General features: G+C 43.5%; 1 protein-coding gene across 1 annotated transcript in view; it reads left to right on the top strand.

The window, feature by feature from the left end:
- Nucleotides 1-377: 377 nt before the first annotated feature.
- The window catches only part of FHL1 (four and a half LIM domains 1), a 54,705-nt gene continuing 42,877 nt past the window's right edge, over nt 378-12,205 (top strand). Inside the window, exon 1 of the mRNA XM_030575628.1 lies at nt 378-435. The gene's annotated coding sequence lies outside the window, so the exon portion shown is untranslated. The remainder of the gene's footprint in view (nt 436-12,205) is intronic.

The following is a 12,205-nucleotide window of genomic DNA, read 5'->3' as shown; positions in this document are numbered from 1 at the left end:
CTGCTCCTGGAGGCTTCTCTGGCTACACACAGTTTAAGCCTGCGAGGAGACCCCTGTTCCTCCCACCCAGCACCCTGTGCCCCCTGTAGGGGATGCCTCCTTGCCCCCTCATCTAACGGTCACTGACCCCTGCCTGCAGCCTGCGCTCCCCCCGCGGGCTCAGAGCAGTCACCTCCTTCGCCCTCCGCCTGGGGGTGCAACCAGCCCGCCCCGCCCGCGTGCACCCCCTCCCCAGGGCTCCCCCGCGCCCTTTGCAAACCCCGGGGCTCCCCGCGGCGCCAGGGGCGGCACCCGGCCCAGAGCAGCCACGCGCCTCCCCCCCGCCCCAGCCCGCCCCGCCGCCCTGCCCTGGCTCCGCGCTCCCCGGCGCTCAGTCCGCCGCCGCCCTCCTGCAGCCGCCGCCGCTCCCGGGCGCTGCCGCCAGCCACTAAGCAGGTGCGCGCGTCTCTCCCTCGCTAGCATCGGTCCAGGGCTGCGGGAGCTGGGCAGGGGCGGCCCGCTGCATCCCCGCCCTGCAGAACCGGGCCGGGCGCGCCGGGCAGGGGCTGGGGAGCGGGGAGGTTTTCTGCCTGGGCTGGCTCGTGTCAAGTCCCCGAGCTGGGTGGGCTTCCCTGGAAAGACTCCTCCGGGCAAGCAGCTCCTCCAGCAGGAATCACCGGGGAAAGTGACCCCACGAGGCTCCGTGCTGGTGGGTTTGCTGCGCGTCTCCCCGTCTCCTGCTGCATCCTCCTGACTCAGGGCAGCCTCTTGCGAGGCGGTCGCGTTGCCAGCCAAGATCGCGTTTGTTGGGGGTCAGGGTTTTCCGTGATTTGACAGTTAAATTGTGTGTTTAGCAGGTATTTCAACCTGCTGCTTTGGAGCAATGCCTTGCACGTAGGGCTGCCTCCCTTCGGTTCTGTAGGAGGAGGACAAAAGAGTGGCTGACTTGCCTGAAACATCTAATAATAGTGTGTGTGGGGAACCCCAAACCCATTGTTTTTTCAGGGATGGCATGATAATTGGAGTTTTTTAGATACAGGGTAATGCAGCCTAGTGAAACCTGGAAGTAAGCAGTGAAAACTAGACCTGATTATACATGTGACTATATAATTGTGATGCTACTGCAGGTAATAGTTTTAAAAAGTCAGTGTCTGTTGTACCACACTTTCTGCTCCCCACATCATGCAGGTAGATGCTTACACAGTCCTGCTAATTGGCAACATGTTCATGGCTTTGATCCTGCAAACACATCTGGGAATAACTTTACACCTAGGCAGTATAGTCCTAGCCGAATTGGTCCCCCGATATTAGAGACAAGGCTTGTCATCTTAACTTCAAGGGGATTACTCTCATGAGTAAAATTATTCACAGATGTATTTGCAGTGTTGGGGCCTCTATTTCCAGTCTTTATTAAGCAGGCAAAAGGTGTGTGAATGAATATGATTTCTGTCTTGTTCACATTTTATGGCTGCAGCATCATGTTTTGCTCAGGAGTGCACGTATGAGTTCGTTTGCCATCTAGAAATTGATCTTGTGGTTGTGTTAATCTATAACCAACTCAAATTGAATTCATCAGACTCTAGCCTGTAACAAGAACATTAGCAAGTCAGACTAAAATGGTTTGTTCACCGATCTGTTTTTATACCTTCATTCTGAAAAGTTCTTACTAAGAGACGGATTTTTACAGAAGAGGAAATTGATTAAATTGTTGAGTGGTGATATGTGCAAACCACCTCTGAGTAAATAGATGATACATGTAACCAAATATGGCTTCAGAATTTATAACTTCTAAGTTGTTTTTTTTAAAGAAGTGAGACAACAGCCTTTTTTTCCCAAGTCTGCATTCCTGAATGCAGCCCAATTCCAAATTTCTGCTCAAAAGCTTCAGTAAATAAAAATTCAGTCTTGTGCAATAACTGCTAAAAAAGTGCAGTAAGGGGTTTCTACAGCTAACATCATACATGCAAAAATAAAAAGCCAATGGAACCAAAGAGTGACTTGCTCAGTTCTCAGCATGAATCTGTTTAGGCTTACGTGCCAATTCGAGGCTTGACGACGCAGTCCATTTCTTATCCACACTATCATTGTCTTCACTGTCAGATTCAGCTGTTGGATTGGGCTCTTTACGTGTTTCTACAGAAGTGCTATTTTTTGCAGTGAATTATGGTGACCATCCATATATGCTGGTGCAAGTCTCCCAAAGAGTGTAAATATTGGCAATTGTCCAGAAAAGAGATAATGTGTACGGTTTTCAAGCTCCTGAAAATAAACACACTAAAATCTGTCATTTATTTTGGAAACTGTATCTTAATTGAACCATCCCCACCTACATTCTCCAGCTGTGTGGGATGAACAAGCTGAGTAGATGTCATTGATGTAGCACTAAACAGCTGGATACTACAGTAATAGGCTTGCCTGGGACTGATGCTGATCTGAATTTTAGAGCAGTACTTTATAAATTGTCACATACAGGTCTGTCTCATCTTACGCTGGGGTTACGTTCCACTGTCAGCACGTAAAGCGAAAATCGCGTATAGTCAAAATTACATTGAGTGTAATGGCGAGTGGAATCGCCCTACAAAAACGGTATTTAAATTGTTATTTTTCTCTTTTTTTTTGTTTTGTTTTTGCTGACCATGTAAAGCTGAAATTGTGCATGTTAAATGCGCCTAAGATGCGACAGACCTGTATCTATTTTGAGGTACTGCTGACCCACCAAACCCCATCGCACTGGGGACTGTAGAAAGCTATAGCAAATGTACACTTTTTTAAAACTCCCTCTCTCGCCAAGAAAACTAATAATTTGGGCTCTGAATGCTTACTCCATCTTAGGGTGTACAGCTCCCAGCTCTGTTTCTGTGTTACGTGTGAATTGCTGAGAAACTTGTGTCCTTTAGAAAGGACTTCAGGGTTCTGAAGGCTGTGGACACTCTTCCCCAGAAGTTACTCAGAAACAATCATTACAGGTACCACTAATGTGCTGTGTTTATACTGCGCCTGCTGGCTTGGGGTGCTGATCTGGGACTGTGGCTTCTAGACTACTCTGCAACATGGATCTCTAATGCTGCAGGCTGGATATGGTCTTGGAGCCTAGATTGTACCCTTCCATCAGCAATAACTTAGGCTACTAATGCACTTTTAGAGTGGGATTTTCAAAGGTGTTTCTATGGGATTTAGGCACTCAATTCCCCTTAAGTTCCTTTGAAAACTCCAGCCTTAATCTCTTGAGTTATAGTCCTTTGCTGAAGTTTTAAGATCCTAGGTGGCACATTATTCTCTCAGCACTTTCCACTAAAGCCTTGCAGCGGAACTGGGATCCCGTGGGTCCCACAGGACCCACTGCCATAATAGCAGAAGAGGGTAAAATGTACTTTATTACGGGTGGGATTGAGTGGGGGGAAAAACAACAGAGTGGTAATTTGCAAGAAAGCACTAAATCTCTTGTCAGTTGCTGCAGTTCTATTTATGACAATGTAAATCAAGTTGTTCTTTTTTTTTAAATGAAGAGGAATATAAAGGGATTTAATGTCTATTATAGCAGGAGTTAAAGTATTTTTTACATGGTTTAAGCAAGATTTGTTTTATTCTTTTAGTGGTAAAACTTTTGTCTGAATTTTGTGTGTATTTATATAAATTTTTTAAAAATAACATGGGGGAATCTGTCTCTTTTGTGGAATCTAAGGTTTTTAACGTGTGGAAGTGGGATAAACAATGTGGGAGCAGGTGGGAGTGGGTATTGCAGAGTGGGATTAAAAAAACAGTCCTGCAAACTGCTCTACTTTCCACTCTCATTGTGACAGACACACACTGAACTCACGACACAGGTGCATATTACCACGCACATTTCGTACGTGGGGAAACTGAGGCATAGGCCACACAGTGAGTCCATTTCAGAGCTGGCATTAAAGGAGACCGTGTTGCCTCTTACAGCAAGTTGAGCCTAACTGAACTGAGTAGACAGTATGTAGCTGGAATCAGAGTGGAGCCACAGCTCTGGACCCTACGTGCCACAGGAGTTCTAGGGAACAGCATTTGTATCACGCCAGGATATTGAAAAGTTACCATGTGGCATCCTGTTGAGATGCAAATATTGCAGCATTGTTCCCTGCCCTTGTTTAAGGTGACCCTGGGTCAGTGCGTTGGCAGCTTTGAAAGCATACCTCTTATCCCCCCATGCTCCTAGCCCAGAGACTTCTCCAGAGCTCCTGTAGTTGTGTATAGCACATAAGAGCAGGGATGTTTTGTGTCACTCTACGCTGTATTTATGTAACTGTTGGATACAGGGCTGCATTTTTGTTTGCAAAGGTAATGGAAGTACTTTTGTTATTGTAAACCTTACCAAACTGGGGCTTGTGATTTTGCCAGAGGAGACATTTTATGCTTTACAAACAGAACCGTTGAGTTCACGTTATTGATGTGTTTCATCTAGTTATAAACGAAGGGGCTGGAGGAAACCACAACAGAAATGTCTACGTTCAGTCGCTCCCGTTCTGATTTTGGCAGAGTGACTGTGGGAGGAAGAAACACCTCATGTTTCATTTAGATTACTTTGATTTGGAAAGGAATTTTGACCAGATGGCTCTTGAGATGCCTGGATTCTGAAGGATTAAATATTCAGATAAAATGCATGTTTCTATTTTCACCGCATATTTCTGGAGGGCGGTGCCATATTCTAGCCTTGGTCCAACTGCCCCTGCTGCCACAACATTGCATCTGAAGCCAGTAGACGTTTGCACAAGTAAGGGCTGTCACCCCTCTACCCCCATATATACTGAAATCATGTCATTTCTGGACCAATAAAAGCACAATATGATTTCACCTGAAGTTAGAACTCTCAAAAGTCACCTTGCAACTGGGGGTGTGATTTTGTGGGAGGAAAGATTGCCTAGTGGTTAGGGTGCTGCGTTCAGGCTTGGGAGACTTGAGTACAAGTACCTGTTCCACCAAAGACTTTCTGTGAGACCTTGGGCAAGGAACGTAGCTTCTCTGGGCCCTCAGCCCCCACCCCCAATGGGAATAATAGCCCTTCCCTACCTCACAGGGAAGTGGTGAGGTTAAATTAAAAATTGTGGGGTGTTCAGATGCTGTGAGGATAAGGGCCAGATAGGTACCTAAGATAGCTAGGTTCTGCAAAGCTTTGAATGCCCCCAACTGCTGTTGCCTTTGAGGGAACATAGAGGTGCCCAGCAGGTTTGGACTGCAGATTCCCTAAGGCCCTGAGCATGCAAAGACTTACGCATGTGCTTAACTTTACACCCCATGTGTTGTCTCATTAAGTATGTGCTTAAGACTTGCATGATTGCAGGTTAGCAAAAATAAGCTGCTTACCAGAGATCTGAACTCTGGGGGAAAAGACCCTTTGGATTCTCACTTGGGAAGGATCACCCACTTCCTGGGTCAGTGTGAAAAACAAACCTGGAAGCTGCCAATGTATATGCATTAATGTTTGGTGAGTCAGATACTTTTTCTGAGAACAGCCAAACGTTTACTTTCCTTTACCTTGGAAATGTATGCCATGAGCTAATTAAAGTTGCAGGACTTTTCCTACTAATAGAAATTCACTTTCACATCCTGGGCCCTGTTCTGCAACCCCTGCATGTAGAGAGCTCCTGTAGAATGTAACCGTTTGAGGGATCAGGCCTCAGCTGGGAAGTGAATGACACAACTGTGCTTTCCAATTATTTTCTCCTCTCACGGGCTTTTACTGCTATTTCGACGCACTGAATGATTTTGTTACTTTGCACTTTCCCATAATCTAAATAAATCTAAATATATTCCTTAAAGAGGAAAATGAGCCCCCCCAACTGCTTCACGTTAAAATCAACTTCCTGACCCAGTTGCCTTCGTCCTCCACGTGCACCCCCAGTTGTGTGCATGCTGCTTTGTTATTGTAGGATTGCTAATTGTTTTGAGGCAGTGGGCATTGATTAAAAAACCAGTACAGCGAGACATTAAATGACCCCAGAACAATGCAAACGCCAAGAATTAAGGGCCCAGTCCTGGGCACTGCAAATCCCTTTGCAGTCAATTTATTCAATAGGAGTCGTGGTGGCTCAGTACCACTTTAGTGGTGCACGGCCCCTTGCGGATTTGGCGCTTTCATGGCCTTTTGCAGGTCCATAAGATAAAGCTATGAGAAATATTGGCCCTAACTAGTTGGATGGCTAAGCTGGTGAAAAAGGGTTTAAATGAGCAGAGGGGCTGTCTGCAAAGCCCCCCCTCTGCAGCTTGTTCTTGTTTCCCATTAATAAATGTTTTACCATTTCTGCAGACTCCACTTGTCCAGCTCATTGGCCTTAGAAGCTATATCTGACCCAGTGCTTATTTTGTAATGAAAGAGGTGCCAGGGCTCAAGCAGTTTTTTTTACTTGCTAACTGATGTGGCAAGCCCAGAGGAGCCGGGCTGTGACCTGCCACACGCCAGAGGCGCCGAGGCTGTGAACTGTGCTGGCATTTATCTGCTGATGGGCAAACTCAAATCCAGTTCAGAAAATCAAGACACAGGCTAAAATATATTGTGGGATCAAAAGACAATCAGATATTGATGCATACCTCTCAGCCCACCGCACCCAATGCAGAACACAACGTGTAACAAAGACCAAAAATGAGGCTCACCAAAATATTCAAGCAGGTAACGTATCATGCTGTGTGCTTCATCCCTTTTTAGTGTGTATAAATCTCTCTCATCCATGAGTGTTTATTTCTGATATAAATGGTTTCAACAGTAGAAGTGAGGAGACAGCAAACTGGCACGGAACTTAAGTAACTTTACATAAGAACGGCCATACTGGGTCAGATCAAAGGTCCATCTAGCCCAATATCTTGTCTTCTGACATTGTCCAATGCCAAGTGCTTCAGAGGGAATGAACAGAACAGGTAATCATCAAGTGATTCATTCCCTGTCACCCATTCCCAGCTTCTGGCAAAACAGAGGCTAGGGACACCATCCCTGCCCATCCTGGCCAATAGCCATTGATGGACCTATCCTCCATGAACTTATCTAGTTCCTTTTTGAACTCTATTATAATCTTGGCCTTCACAACATCCTCTGGCAAGGAGTTCCACAGGTTGACTATGCGTTGTGTGAAGAACTTTGGGATTAAACTGAGAGGCACTTGAGAGGCATGTGCTGGTGTTTAATAGCACATTTGCACAATAAATACTTTACAACCAAATTAATTGTGGACAGGGTGAACTGCAAAGCTAAAATGCGACTGAAGTCAATCCTGACTTCTACGCTCAGCCTTCCCTGCTGACATGGCAGAGCAGGGCCCATAGGAGCATGTTTTAGCTGATTTTTTTTTTAAAGTATTTTTCTCATTTTGTAAAACCCTTCTGGTTCACCGCATCATTTTGTGACATCACATAATACCATGGGTCTAATGATATAGTGACTGGCATCCGTGATACCGAGACTGATGCGTTCTAGGATAGGAAGTATCGAGGAATTTAATGAAAAAAGGTAATGTAAAAGTTCTGTCTGTGCTGAAATGTTCCTGTGGTCTAGTTGGGGTTGGAGAGGGAAGAAGGGAAGGAGGCATTCAGCACAGAAATCTAGATACACTCCATTTTCATGACAGCTTTGTTGTTTTCCTTAAATCAGACAAGTGGCTTGGTTGGTGCATGAATTTGTTTGGATCACACTAGAGTTTAAACAGCAGAGAATTGTAGCCAGTTGCTGTTAAGTGTCTGTGGCATAACTGTCCTGGCAGAAGCTAGAAACCACTCAACAGAGCCCCAGTGCCTACCTCAAAAACAGTGTGCTGGCGGTCAGCCTTGCTGCCCTCCAGTGAAACGCATCCCTGTTCCCTCCCCACCCGGTGCTCGTTGATTGGCTGGGATCTGGCTTTGGAATCTTCCCCAGTACTCTGATTTGGGGACGATCAATCTTTGGGTGCTTCCATCAGTCTCAGGCCAGCCCCCCCCACTTCCTACTATGAGTAGCCACAGAAGGCACCAACACTGTAGCTTATCCATGGATGAAGGAAGATTGGAGTAGGAGGGAAGAATTAATGCAGTTTCCTTTAAAGAAAAGCCCAAAGTTGTGGGAACAATTCAAACTTGGCAGGATTATCAGCAAACAGTCACTATTTGTTTAACTTGGGACTGGCTGTCCCTGTCAACTACTACCCTATCAGCCACCTTCTTTATTTGTTTTTTACATGAAAAATCAGATGAAATTTGATAAGAACAAATGCAAAGTACTCCACTTAGGAAGGAACAATCAGTTGCGCACATACAAAATGGGAAATGACTTCCTAGGAAGGAGAACTGCTGAAAGGGTTCTGGGGCTCAGAGTGGATCACAAGCTAAATATGAGTCAACAGTGTAACACTGTTGCAAAAAAAGCAATCATCATTCTGGGATGTATTAGCAGGAGTGTTGTAAGCAAGACACGAGAAGTAATTCCTCTGCTCTGTGCTGATTAGGCCTCAAGTGGAGTATTTTGTCCAGTTCTGGATGCCACAGTTCAGGAAGGATGTGGACAAATTGGAGAACATCCAGAGGAGAGCAACAAAAATGATTAAAGGTCTAGAAAAGAGGGCCTATGAGAGAAGATTGAAAAAAGTGGGTTTGTGTAGTCTGGAGAAGAGAAGACTGAGAGGGGACAGGATAACAGTTTTCAAGTACACAGAAGGTTTTTACAAGGAGGAATGAAAAAAATGTTTCTGTTAACTTCTGAGGATAGGACAAAAAGGAATGGGCTTAAATTGCAGCTAGTTTAGATTGGACATTAGAAAAAACGTCCTAACTGTCAAGGTGGGTAAGCACTGGAATACATTGCCTAGAGAGGTTGTGGAGTCTCCATCATTGGAGATTTTTAAGAGCAGGTTAGACAGACACGTGTCACGAATGGTCTAGATAATACTTAGTCCTGCCATGAGTGCAGGAGACTGGACTAGGTGACCTCTTGAGGTCCCTTCCAGTCCTATAATTCTATGATTTTGTAACCATTCGAGCAAAGACTAAGCATGACCCACTTTTGGGCTTTACCTGGCAACCTTAGCACTCATAATCTTCCCAGCCTTTTGGCAGTCTGCGATGACTTCTCTTTTGTACCCTCTTTTCTGCATCTCCTTGTTTAAATCTTAGTTTTCATTTTTCTCTCTCTGTTTCAAGAAGAAAGAATGATAACGGCTGGCTCACCAATACCATTTATATGTCCCTTAGCGGTCTTCTATTCAAACTCTGCCTGTATCCAGACTTGCTGATGGTAATTTATAAGATATAAATCAATATGAGATATAAATCAAAGGCATTTGCTGTGTTTGAGTCCTAGATCAGATTATTTATGGATATATATGGGACAACTAACTTCTGTGTGTTTAGGGAGTCAAGGTGGGTGAGGTAATATCTTTTATTGTACCAACTCTGTGTTCGGAAGGATTTAACATTTCCTTTTGGCTGTCGGACACAAAGATTACTCTGTAATCTTGTTCAGATAAAAGGAATGCAATGTAATGAATTGAATATAGGGTATTTGCTACTATATATATGAGATCATGGCAGGGTTATGTTGTCCCCCCATAGTCCGTAGAGGTGAAACTACACGGCAACTTTATTAACAGGAAGAACAGCTTATTGTTCATAATATCAAGAAACACCAGCAGATTAGCTCTGTCAGTTCAGGTACCTTACAAATTCTGATTTTACTGTTTGCTTTTTGCTGGGCCTGTGGGCAGGACCCCAAGTTCAGTGTTTTGCATGTGTGTAGCAGAGCCAACTAGTCAGTAGTCTGTCTTGATTTTTAGGTTTGTATTTAATAATTTAACTTGGAGCAAGTCATCCTGGAAAAGCTCAGCTCAGCTTAATGGTCACCACTGAAGGTTCTCTTATAGTGTTCCATCACCTACAGGCAGATACCGCCTCTAATTTCACCAGTCAGTATTGGTAGAGTCCAGTGAAATATTTCATATGCAGAGATCTATTCTTTTACTCCTAGTGTATGAAGACCTCTGCACAATCATCATCTACTGTTTCGAGTCTGATGATTTATTCTGAACTGCAAAATATCAGTACAGTTCCTTTGTTTGCTAGATTTTCCACCCCCTTCATATCTATATTTTAAACAAATACATAAAAATATAAATAATTGTACCAATCTTGGACATTTCCTAAGAGGTTTTATATATCAAAGCTGAAGCTGTGAAATAATCAGCTCTCCTTACTCAGATCATGCTAAGCTCATAGGTGGCCAAACAGATCACAGAGAGCTGTATCAGCACCATCACATTCCTGTATCTACCTTCTGTCACATGGAATGGAAATCCTGCGACAGCTTCATTTACTTTTTTTAAAAGAAAAGTTGCTGTGAAAATGAATAGCTGTCAGTGCAGCATCCCCTTGTGCTAGTTATTTGGGTGTTTTTGAATCTCCCCCACATTTTCAGTGCTTAGTGTCAGCAGATCTTTGTACCGACAATGCATGAGGGTGTTGTGTAGACGTTGCCAATGGTGAAGTGGTAGATTTGGCAGCTCAGTAGCAGACAGCTCTTTTGAGATTTGGGGAGGCATGAGAAGCAGTTTGGAGTTGTTCCCATTAGCTGTATGTTCCTGCTGAAGTGTTGACATTTCTGTTGTAAGCTTTAGGTTTTAGAGTTAACACCATGTTGAGATGAATGAGGCTGTTCGTGGTTCTTATTGATAATGATTCTGATTCAGGAAAACATCACTGCATTGGTTTACCTTCGCTTCTTGTTTCAAGGTTACTGTAACTATTGTCTATTGCTTTGCCTAGAATTGTGGGAGACTCTTGAGCCTGCTTCTCCTTACCTTTACACCAATTTAAATAATGAGTAACTCCACAGTGGTCACTGGGGTTACACCAATATAAAACCAGTATAGGTGGCAGGCTTGGGAATTAGAATTCAGGTCTCTTGACTTTTAGGTCTGGACCCAATTCAGCCAAGTACTTAAACATGTATTTAAGCACATCGGTGGCACTTAAGCACATGTCTAAGTGCTTTGCTGAATAAGTGTTTTTTTGAATACCTACCCCAGGGCCAGAGGTAAAGGAAACAACCTTTTCTTCAATTTCAAAAGATAAGAATGGCCTCTCCATTTAGAAATGCACTTTGGAGGGATTCATTTTGCAGGATCTTTTAGAATTTTAGATTTCTGGGTAGAGCTGGTCAGGAAATGTTTTTCTGTCCTGCAAATATTTTGATGGGGAAAAAAATAATTATCAGAAATTCTCTATAAAACTTTTCAGGTTTTGGTTTGAAAACTGAATGCTTTTGTGGTTCCTGAAAGTCTAAAAGGTCAGGCAAGTTGGGTAAAATTTTTTGGTTTTACTGAAGATGTTTATCTGACCAGCCAAAGATTTTCAGTTTGCCAAAAACTGATCTTTTTATTTTTTGTGGTGAAAAACCTGATTTTTTTTTATGGAAAATGGACATTTCCTAAAGAAATTTCCTTTTGATGGAAAAGCCATTTTTGTTGAGAAAATATTTTTAATTAGAAATTTCATCCAGTTCTGCTTCTGGGACAGGGCAAATGGACACATTTATTTTGACTCTTTTTTGAGTGCCACGTGTTGGAGACTATAACATGCTAAATACACTGGAGTAAGTCAACTGATCCCCCTCCCCCACTCCCCAGTGGTGTTACTGCTGATGTATTTTTGGAGAAGTCATGCAACTGATCTGTGCCATAATTTTTCTACCTGTAAAATGGGTATGATATTTATTTCCTACTTTGTAGGGCATTAGGGTCTGTAAAGAGTTTTGAGATCTCTGGGTAGAAAGTGCTGTACAAGTAAAAATGCTTATTATTATTAAAATATCATGAAACTTACTAGAGGAAGATTCTCTCCCTTCCAGTTGTTTATCTGGGATGGGGCAGCGTAGCAGTATGGATTTTGGGGCGTATATGAACTAAAGCCATGTCTTGCACCTGCTTTTCGGCTGTTGCATGTCACCTAGGTCGTGTTGTGCCACATGCTTGAACTCCTGGTTTCCTTAGATCTGCAATACCAACACGTCCCATCTCCATAGAAATTACTCTTAACACCGTCTTAGATTGTGCAATTTATTAGGCTAGGTCGGTGCTATAATGTAGTGAAACGTTCTGTGTATTTTTCTACACATTGAGACAAACAACTAATATATCTATTATAAACCAGCGCATCATTTTTTTTGGTAACCGGGGTGATTGCCCAGTGCTGATTGAAACCTGAACTAGGCTCTGAGCTCATCTCTCTAACAATACAGTGCACTTGAGATAGT

The sequence above is a fragment of the Gopherus evgoodei genome, chromosome 9, assembly GCF_007399415.2.
Source record: "Gopherus evgoodei ecotype Sinaloan lineage chromosome 9, rGopEvg1_v1.p, whole genome shotgun sequence".
Taxonomy (NCBI): Eukaryota; Metazoa; Chordata; order Testudines; family Testudinidae; genus Gopherus; species Gopherus evgoodei.
This window is presented reverse-complemented; position numbering and strand designations above follow the sequence as displayed.